This window comes from Taudactylus pleione, unplaced genomic scaffold, assembly GCF_031769625.1.
Source record: "Taudactylus pleione unplaced genomic scaffold, aTauple2 ptg000117l, whole genome shotgun sequence".
Taxonomy (NCBI): Eukaryota; Metazoa; Chordata; class Amphibia; order Anura; family Myobatrachidae; genus Taudactylus; species Taudactylus pleione.
Window position 1 is genome coordinate 15,338,384 of NW_028284519.1, and position 8,149 is coordinate 15,346,532.

General features: G+C 34.6%; 1 non-coding gene across 1 annotated transcript; it reads right to left on the minus strand.

The window, feature by feature from the left end:
- Positions 1–1,788: 1,788 nt before the first annotated feature.
- TRNAD-GUC (transfer RNA aspartic acid (anticodon GUC)) lies at positions 1,789–1,860 on the minus strand. Its single transcript has one exon. It is a non-coding gene; the product is annotated as a tRNA-Asp (tRNA).
- Positions 1,861–8,149: the final 6,289 nt, after the last annotated feature.

Below are 8,149 nucleotides of genomic sequence, written 5' to 3' on the forward strand. Positions count from 1 at the left end.
ATATACCTAAAGCCAGGTCATGGGGACCTCGTAAACTCTACTTGTAGTACTGGCCATGAAGCTTACATGGAAGATTTTTTTAAACTTGACATAATCCCTCGATTCAATTTAGATAAGGCATTTTTGTTATCTCAATGAAACAAAGTGAAACAGCATGCAAAAAAAATAGATTAAAAGTTCAAAACTCACCGTCGGGGAATTGAACCCCAGCCTCCCGCATGACAGGCAAAATCACTTCACACTATACTAACGAGGACTTACTTGGTCAATTTATGGCAAAATTTGATCAAAAAATATACCCAAAAAACATGTCATGGTTAGCTATCGAAATTTGTATGTCATTGGCCAAAGAGATTATATGCTACATTTTTTCAAGCTAATTTAAAATCCTAAAGAAATATTTAACCTATTATTTGGAAAATGAAAAGTCAGTAATATTGACAACATAATTTTACTCTTGCAATGCATAGCACTCTAAAGTCTTTTCTCCTGCTCTAACCAAGCAGTGTATTGAATCACTATTTATTACTTTGATAAATATACCCAAAACCAGGTCATGGTGACCTCACAAATTGTACTTGTAGCACAGGCCATGAAGCTTACATGCAAGATTTTTTCAAGTTGACATAAACCCTGGATTTAATTTAGGTAAGGCATTTTTGTTATCTCAATGAAACAAAGTGAAACAGCATGCAAAAAAAGAGATTGAAAGTTCAAAACTCCCAGTCGAGAAATCAAACCCCGGTCTCCCGCAGGTCAGGCATGGATACTTCACACTATACTAACGAGGACTTACTTGGTCCATTTTTGGCAAAATATGATCAAAAAATATACACAAAAAACATGTCATGGTTAGCTATTGAAATCTGTATGTCATTGGCCAAAGAGATTATATGCTACATTTTTTCAAGCTAATTTAAAACCCTAAAGAAATATTTAACCTATTATTTGGAAAATGAAAAGTCAGTAATTTTGACAACATAATTTTACTCTTGCAATGCATAGCACTCTAAAGTCTTTTCTCCTGCTCTAACCAAGCAGTGTATTGAATCACTATTTATTACTTTGATAAATATACCCAAAACCAGGTCATGGGGACCTCGTAAATTCTACTTGTAGCACTGGCCATGAAGCTTACATGCAAGATTTTTTCAAGTTGACATAAACCCTGGATTCAAATTAGATAAGGCATTTTTGTTATCTCAATGAAACAAAGTGAAACAGCATGCAAAAATAGCGATTGAAAGTTCAAAACTCCCCGTCGAGAAATCAAACCCCGGTCCTCTGCAGGTCAGGCGGGGATTCTTCACACTATACTAACGAGGACTTACTTGGTCAATTTTTGGCAAAATATGATCAAAAAATATACCCAAAAAACATGTCATGGTTAGCGATCGAAATGTGTATGTCATTGGCCAAAGAGATTATATGCTACATTTTTTCAAGCTAATTTAAAACCCTAAAGAAATATTGAACCTATTATTTGGCAAATGAAAAGTCAGTAATTTTGACAACATAATTTTACTCTTGCAATGCATAGCACTCTAAAGTCTATTCTCCTGCTCTAACCAAGCAGTGTATTGAATAACTATTTATTACTTTGATAAATATACCTAAAGCCAGGCCATGGGGACCTCGCAAACTGTACTTGTAGCACTGGCCATGAAGCTTACATGCAAGCTTTTTTTCAAGTTGACATAAACGCTGGATTCAATTTGGATATTTTTTTTTGTTATCTCAATGAAACAACGTGAAACAGCACACATAAAAGAGATTAAAAGTTCAAAACTCCCCGTCGGGGAATTGAACCCCGGTCTCCCACGTGACAGGCGGGGATACTCACCACTATACTAACGAGGACTTACTTGGTCAATTTTTGGCAAAATATGATCAAAAAATATACCCAAAAAACATGTCATGGTTAGCTATCGAAATGTGTATGTCATTGGCCAAAGAGATTATATGCTACATTTTTTCAAGCTAATTTAAAACCGTAAAGAAATATTTAAACTATTATTTGGCAAATGAAAAGTCAGTAATTTTGACAACATAATTTTACTCTTGCAATGCATAGCACTCTAAAGTCTATTCTCCTCCTCTAACCAAGCAGTGTATTGAATAACTATTTATTACTTTGATAAATATACCTAAAGCCAGGTCATGGGGACCTCACAAACTGTACTTGTAGCACTGGCCATGAAGCTTACATGGAAGATTTTTTTCAAGTTGACATAATCCCTGGACTCAATTTAGATAAGGCATTTTTGTTATCTCAATGAAACAAAGTGAAACAGCATGCAAAAAAAATAGATTAAAAGTTCAAAACTCCCCGTCGGGAAATTGAACCCCAGCCTCCCGCATGACAGGCGGAAACACTTCACACTATACTAACGAGGACTTACTTGGTCAATTTTTGGCAAAATAATATCAAAAAATATACCCAAAAAACATGTCATGGTTAGCTATCGAAATTTGTATGTCATTGGCCAAAGAGATTATATGCTACATTTTTTCAAGCTAATTTAAAACCCTAAAGAAATATTTAACCTATTATTTGGCAAATGAAAGTCAGTAATATTGACAACATAATTTTACTCTTGCAATGCATAGCACTCTAAAGTCTTTTCTCCTGCACTAACCAAGCAGTGTATTGAATCACTATTTATTACTTTGATAAATATATCCAAAACCAGGTCATGGTGACCTCACAAATTGTACTTGTAGCACTGGCCATGAAGCTTACATGCAAGATTTTTTCAAGTTGACATAAACCCTGGATTTAATTTAGATAAGGCATTTTTGTTATCTCAATGAAACAAAGTGAAACAGCATGCAAAAAAAGAGATTGAAAGTTCAAAACTCCCAGTCGATAAATCAAATCCCGGTCTCCCGCAGGTCAGGCGGGGATACTTCACACTATACTAACGAGGACTTACTTGGTCAATTTTTGGCAAAATATGATCAAAAAATATACCCAAAAAACATGTCATGGTTAGCTATAGAAGTGTGTATGTCATTGGCCAAAGAGATTATATGCTCCATTTTTTCAAGCTAATTTAAAACCCTAAAGAAATATTTAACCTATTATTTGGAAAATGAAAAGTCAGTAATATTGACAACATAATTTTACTCTTGCAATCCATAGCACTCTAAAGTCTTTTCTCCTGCTCTAACCAAGCAGTGTATTGAATCACTATTTATTACTTTGATAAATATACCTAAAGCCAGGTCATGGGGACCTCGTAAATTCTACTTGTAGCACTGGCCATGAAGCTTACATGCAAGATTTTTTTCAAGTTGACATAATCCCTGGATTCAATTTAGATAAGGCATTTTTGTTATCTCAATGAAACAAAGTGAAACAGCATGCAAAAAAAGAGATTGAAAGTTCAAAACTCCCCCTCGGGGAATTGAACCACGGTCTCCTGCGTGACAGGCGGGGATACTCACCACTATACTAACGAGGACTTACTTGGTTAATTTTTGGCAAAATTTGATCAAAAAATATACCCAAAAAACATGTCATGGTTAGCTATCGAAATTTGTATGTCATTGGCCAAAGAGATTATATGCTACATTTTTTCAAGCTAATTTAAAACCCTAAAGAAATATTTAACCTATTATTTGGCAAATGAAAAGTCAGTAATATTGACAACATTATTTTACTCTTGCAATGCATAGCACTCTAAAGTCTTTTCTCCTGCTCTAACCAAGCAGTGTATTGAATCACTATTTATTACTTTGATAAATATATCCAAAACCAGGTCATGGTGACCTCACAAATTGTACTTGTAGCACTGGCCATGAAGCTTACATGCAAGATTTTTTCAAGTTGACATAAACCCTGGATTCAATTTAGATAAGGCATTTTTGTTATCTCAATGAAACAAAGTGAAACAGCATGCAAAAAAAGAGATTGAAAGTTCAAAACTCCCAGTTGAGAAATCAAACCCCGGTCTCCCGCAGGTCGGGCGGGGATACTTCACAATATACTAACGAGGACATACTTGGTCAATTTTTGGCAAAATATGATCAAAAAATATACACAAAAAACATGTCATGGTTAGCTATTGAAATGTGTATGTCATTGGCCAAAGAGATTATATGCTACATTTTTTCAAGCTAATTTAAAACCCTAAAGAAATATTTAACATATTATTTGGCAAATGAAAAGTCAGTAATTTTGACAACATAATTTTACTCTTGCAATGCATAGCACTCTAAAGTCTATTCTCCTGCTCTAACCAAGCAGTGTATTGAATAACTATTTATTACCTTGATAAATATACCTAAAGCCAGGTCATGGGGACCTCGCAAACTGTACTTGTAGCACTGGCCATGAAACTTACATGCAAGATTTTTTTCAAGTTGACATAAACCCTGGATTCAATTTGGATAAGGCATTTTTGTTATCTCAATGAAACAACGTGAAACAGCACACAGAAAAGAGTATAAAAGTTCAAAACTCCACGTCGGGGAATTGAACCCCGGTCTCCCACGTGACAGGCGGGGATACTCACCACTATACTAACGAGGACTTACTTGGTAAGTTTTTGGCAAAATTTGATCAAAAAATATACCCAAAAAACATATCATGGTTAGCTATCGAAATTTGTATGTCATTGGCCAAAGAGATTATATGCTACATTTTTTCAAGCTAATTTAAAACCCTAAAGAAATATTTAACCTATTATTTGGCAAATGAAAAGTCAGTAATATGGACAACATAATTTTACTCTTGTAATGCATAACACTCTAAAGTCTTTTCTCCTGCTCTAACCAAGCAGTGTATTGAATCACTATTTATTACTTTGATAAATATACCCAAAACCAGGTCATGGTGACCTCACAAATTGTACTTGTAGCACTGGCCATGAAGCTTACATGCAAGATTTTTTCAAGTTGACAGAAACCCTGGATTCAATTTAGATAAGGCATTTTTGTTATCTCAATGAAACAAAGTGAAACAGCATGCAAAAAAAGAGATTGAAAGTTCAAAACTCCCAGTCGAGAAATAAAACCCCGGTCTCCCGCAGGTCAGGCGAGGATACTTCACACTATACTAACGAGGACTTACTTGGTCAATTTTTGGCAAAATATGATCAAAAAATATACCCAAAAAACATGTCATGGTTAGCTATCGAAATGTGTATGTCATTGGCCAAAGAGATTATATGCTCCATTTTTTCAAGCTAATTTAAAACCCTAAAGAAATATTTAACCTATTATTTGGAAAATGAAAAGTCAGTAATATTGACAACATAATTTTACTCTTGCAATCCATAGCACTCTAAAGTCTTTTCTCCTGCTCTAACCAAGCAGTGTATTGAATCACTATTTATTACTTTGATAAATATACCTAAAGCCAGGTCATGGGGACCTCGTAAATTCTACTTGTAGCACTGGCCATGAAGCTTACATGCAAGATTTTTTTCAAGTTGACATAATCCCTGGACTCAATTTAGATAAGGCATTTTTGTTATCTCAATGAAACAAAGTGAAACAGCATGCAAAAAAAATAGATTAAAAGTTCAAAACTCCCCGTCGGGAAATTGAACCCCAACCTCCCGCATGACAGGCGGAAACACTTCACACTATACTAACGAGGACTTACTTGGTCAATTTTTGGCAAAATAATATCAAAAAATATACCCAAAAAACATGTCATGGTTAGCTATCGAAATTTGTATGTCATTGGCCAAAGAGATTATATGCTACATTTTTTCAAGCTAATTTAAAACCCTAAAGAAATATTTAACCTATTATTTGGCAAATGAAAGTCAGTAATATTGACAACATTATTTTACTCTTGCAATGCATAGCACTCTAAAGTCTTTTCTCCTGCTCTAACCAAGCAGTGTATTGAATCACTATTTATTACTTTGATAAATATATCCAAAACCAGGTCATGGTGACCTCACAAATTGTACTTGTAGCACTGGCCATGAAGCTTACATGCAAGATTTTTTCAAGTTGACATAAACCCTGGATTTAATTTAGATAAGGCATTTTTGTTATCTCAATGAAACAAAGTGAAACAGCATGCAAAAAAAGAGATTGAAAGTTCAAAACTCCCAGTCGATAAATCAAATCCCGGTCTCCCGCAGGTCAGGCGGGGATACTTCACACTATACTAACGAGGACTTACTTGGTCAATTTTTGGCAAAATATGATCAAAAAATATACCCAAAAAACATGTCATGGTTAGCTATAGAAATGTGTATGTCATTGGCCAAAGAGATTATATGCTCCATTTTTTCAAGCTAATTTAAAACCCTAAAGAAATATTTAACCTATTATTTGGAAAATGAAAAGTCAGTAATATTGACAACATAATTTTACTCTTGCAATCCATAGCACTCTAAAGTCTTTTCTCCTGCTCTAACCAAGCAGTGTATTGAATCACTATTTATTACTTTGATAAATATACCTAAAGCCAGGTCATGGGGACCTCGTAAATTCTACTTGTAGCACTGGCCATGAAGCTTACATGCAAGATTTTTTTCAAGTTGACATAAACCCTGGATTCAATTTAGATAAGGCATTTTTGTTATCTCAATGAAACAAAGTGAAACAGCATGCAAAAAAAGAGATTGAAAGTTCAAAACTCCCAGTCGAGAAATCAAACCCCGGTCTCCCGCAGGTCAGGCGGGGATACTTCACAATATACTAACGAGGACTTACTTGGTCAATTTTTGGCAAAATATGATCAAAAAATATACACAAAAAACATGTCATGGTTAGCTATTGAAATGTGTATGTCATTGGCCAAAGAGATTATATGCTACATTTTTTCAAGCTAATTTAAAACCCTAAAGAAATATTTAACATATTATTTGGCAAATGAAAAGTCAGTAATTTTGACAACATAATTTTACTCTTGCAATGCATAGCACTCTAAAGTCTATTCTCCTGCTCTAACCAAGCAGTGTATTGAATAACTATTTATTACCTTGATAAATATACTTAAAGCCAGGTCATGGGGACCTCGCAAACTGTACTTGTAGCACTGGCCATGAAACTTACATGCAAGATTTTTTTCAAGTTGACATAAACCCTGGATTCAATTTGGATAAGGCATTTTTGTTATCTCAATGAAACAACGTGAAACAGCACACAGAAAAGAGATTAAAAGTTCAAAACTCCACGTCGGGGAATTGAACCCCGGTCTCCCACGTGACAGGCGGGGATACTCACCACTATACTAACGAGGACTTACTTTGTAAGTTTTTGGCAAAATTTGATCAAAAAATATACCCAAAAAACATGTCATGGTTAGCTATCGAAATTTGTATGTCATTGGCCAAAGAGATTATATGCTACATTTTTTCAAGCTAATTTAAAACCCTAAAGAAATATTTAACCTATTATTTGGCAAATGAAAAGTCAGTAATATTGACAACATAATTTTACTCTTGTAATGCATAGCACTCTAAAGTCTTTTCTCCTGCTCTAACCAAGCAGTGTATTGAATCACTATTTATTACTTTGATAAATATACCCAAAACCAGGTCATGGTGACCTCACAAATTGTACTTGTAGCACTGGCCATGAAGCTTTCATGCAAGATTTTTTCAAGTTGACAGAAACCCTGGATTCAATTTAGATAAGGCATTTTTGTTATCTCAATGAAACAAAGTGAAACAGCATGCAAAAAAAGAGATTGAAAGTTCAAAACTCCCAGTCGAGAAATCAAACCCCGGTCTCCCGCAGGTCAGGCGGGGATACTTCACACTATACTAACGAGGACTTACTTGGTCAATTTTTGGCAAAATATGATCAAAAAATATACACAAAAAACATGTCATGGTTAGCTATTGAAATGTGTATGTCATTGGCCAAAGAGATTATATGCTACATTTTTTCAAGCTAATTTAAAACCCTAAAGAAATATTTAACCTATTATTTGGCAAATGAAAAGTCAGTAATTTTGACAACATAATTTTACTCTTGCAATGCATAGCACTCTAAAGTCTTTTCTCCTGCTCTAACCAAGCAGTGTATTGAATCACTATTTATTACTTTGATAAATATACCCAAAACCAGGTCATGGGGACCTCGTAAATTCTACTTGTAGCACTGGCCATGAAGCTTACATGCAAGATTTTTTCAAGTTGACATAAACCCTGGATTCAATTTAGATAAGGCA